This window comes from Oncorhynchus masou, chromosome 12 (genome assembly GCF_036934945.1).
Source record: "Oncorhynchus masou masou isolate Uvic2021 chromosome 12, UVic_Omas_1.1, whole genome shotgun sequence".
Taxonomy (NCBI): domain Eukaryota; kingdom Metazoa; phylum Chordata; class Actinopteri; order Salmoniformes; family Salmonidae; genus Oncorhynchus; species Oncorhynchus masou.
The window spans coordinates 6340053-6342079 of NC_088223.1; positions in this window are offsets into that span (position 1 = coordinate 6340053).

A 2027-nucleotide genomic window follows, 5' to 3' on the forward strand; every position below is an offset into this window, starting at 1 on the left:
TTGCATTCTCAAGCCCCGGAAGCAGACATTCAACTTGCTATTCATCTGCTTCTCAAGTTTAATAATGTCCAAATAAATTCGGTACTTACCAAAGAATGGAGTTTCGCTGAGTAACTACTTTTATAATGGTCGTTATGTACTTCTTAAAAAAGGCCTAAATAAAAATGACATGCAACCCCCCAAAAAAGCCCGTGTCTGGATTAAAATCCAAGTATTGTTTTTGACCTATTCTGCACCCCCAATAAAATCACTCGGTTTATTTAGAAATATGCCATCACTGTAAAAAAAAGAAAAGAAAAAGAATATTGTCTACTTAATCTAAATATTATTGTATTCCGTGGAGCGCAGTGAAACAACAAATGTATATGTGTAACAGTATAATTTTAGACCGTCCCCTCGCCCATTACCCGGGCGCGAACCAGGGACCCTCTGCACACATCAACAACAGTCACCCACAAAAGCCGAGGCCCTTGTAGCGCGTTTCACATCGGTTACATATGACGTTTTGTAAGTGACACAGTGATTTCCTGCTGCTGAATCAGCCGACCTGTACTTGGCAGTAATGACCAGTGTTGCCAACTCATTTTCAGGGGAAGTTGCTTCAAGCAGGTTTAAAAAAAAAGATTTTTTTTAAACAAATATCAACAAACAAAAGAGGAATAGTCACATGCAAACAAGCATACAAACAAACTATTTTCATTGCAGGAATCCTAAACAAACAAATCATATTCATTACTAATAGTTACTTCATTACTAAGTTTTAATTGCCTTTTTGTTTTTCATTTTAGTTAAAGTGGTGCCATATTGTTTAAACTCATTTATAAAGTGAAAAAAGTTAGGTTTTTGAATTAGACCATTTGTGAACGTGAAATTGACCTAGTATTATTAGCAGTTGAATTAAATATACTACATTGCTAGAGGCAGGTTGATTTGTTGCTAAATGACGTTGTGGTGCCATTACGTAGAATACACAATAACGTTGACTGGCCATCTCGGATTTTTAAAAAATATTTGTTCAGGTACAGAGACACCCACTATTTTCTGTATTTCTGGCTGTACAATTGTTGATTGACAAATGTTGATTGAAAGTTGAAAGTTCTGTTCAAGATCAAAACATTCGTGACCAACTATATTCATTGGGTTTGTCTCGTTGAAGCCGTACTACTGCTGCTGCAGTCAAGACGACAATGATTAGTAATTTACTGATATTGGTGTGCAAAAGAGCAGAAAAGTAAATAAATAAAAACTGGGGATGAGGTAGGTGAAAATGGGTGGGCTATTTACCAATAGATTATGTACAGCTGCAGCGATCGGTTTGCTGCTCAGATAGCAGATGTTTGAAGTTGGTGAGGGAGATAAAAGTCTCCAACTTCAGGGATTTTTGCAATTTGTTCCAGTCACAGGCAGCAGAGTACTGGAACGAAAGGCGGCCGGATGAGGTGTTGGCTTTAGGGATGTTCAGCCTTATTCATTTATATGGCGTATACCTCCACTACACTACTTTTATACTCCTCGTGGAGATTGAGTATACGCAGAATCCAGTATATTGTGACGACCCTAGGTTTATTCGCGCGGAAATCGACCCTGCCGCACGAGCATGCATTTGCGACACAGTCGATAGCTCGCCGGACCTCGGGCTCGAAGGTCGAGGGTTCGAGACCTGCTCCCTGCTGTTTCATTACAATATAAACAAAATATGCGCTGTTTTATAAAACAGTGTAACTAAAATACAGCGTAGAGTAGTGGAAATATAATGAGCCGTGTCGAGAATACAGTATTTAAATACACAGTACAAAACCCCCATGGTAAAATGTATAGAATTGCAAGAAATTAGCTTCCGGGACTCAAAATATATATCTGTGTATATGGCCAGTGTGTGAATAGAAAAGATGTGTATTTGCAGTAGTTATACAGGATGAGCCACGGCTAGTCCAATCAGAGAGCCTCATTCATGGTGGGTATAATGTGAATTGTATAGGACCAATAAGAAAAACGTCTCATCTGCTACTGTACACATGTTTTATGTT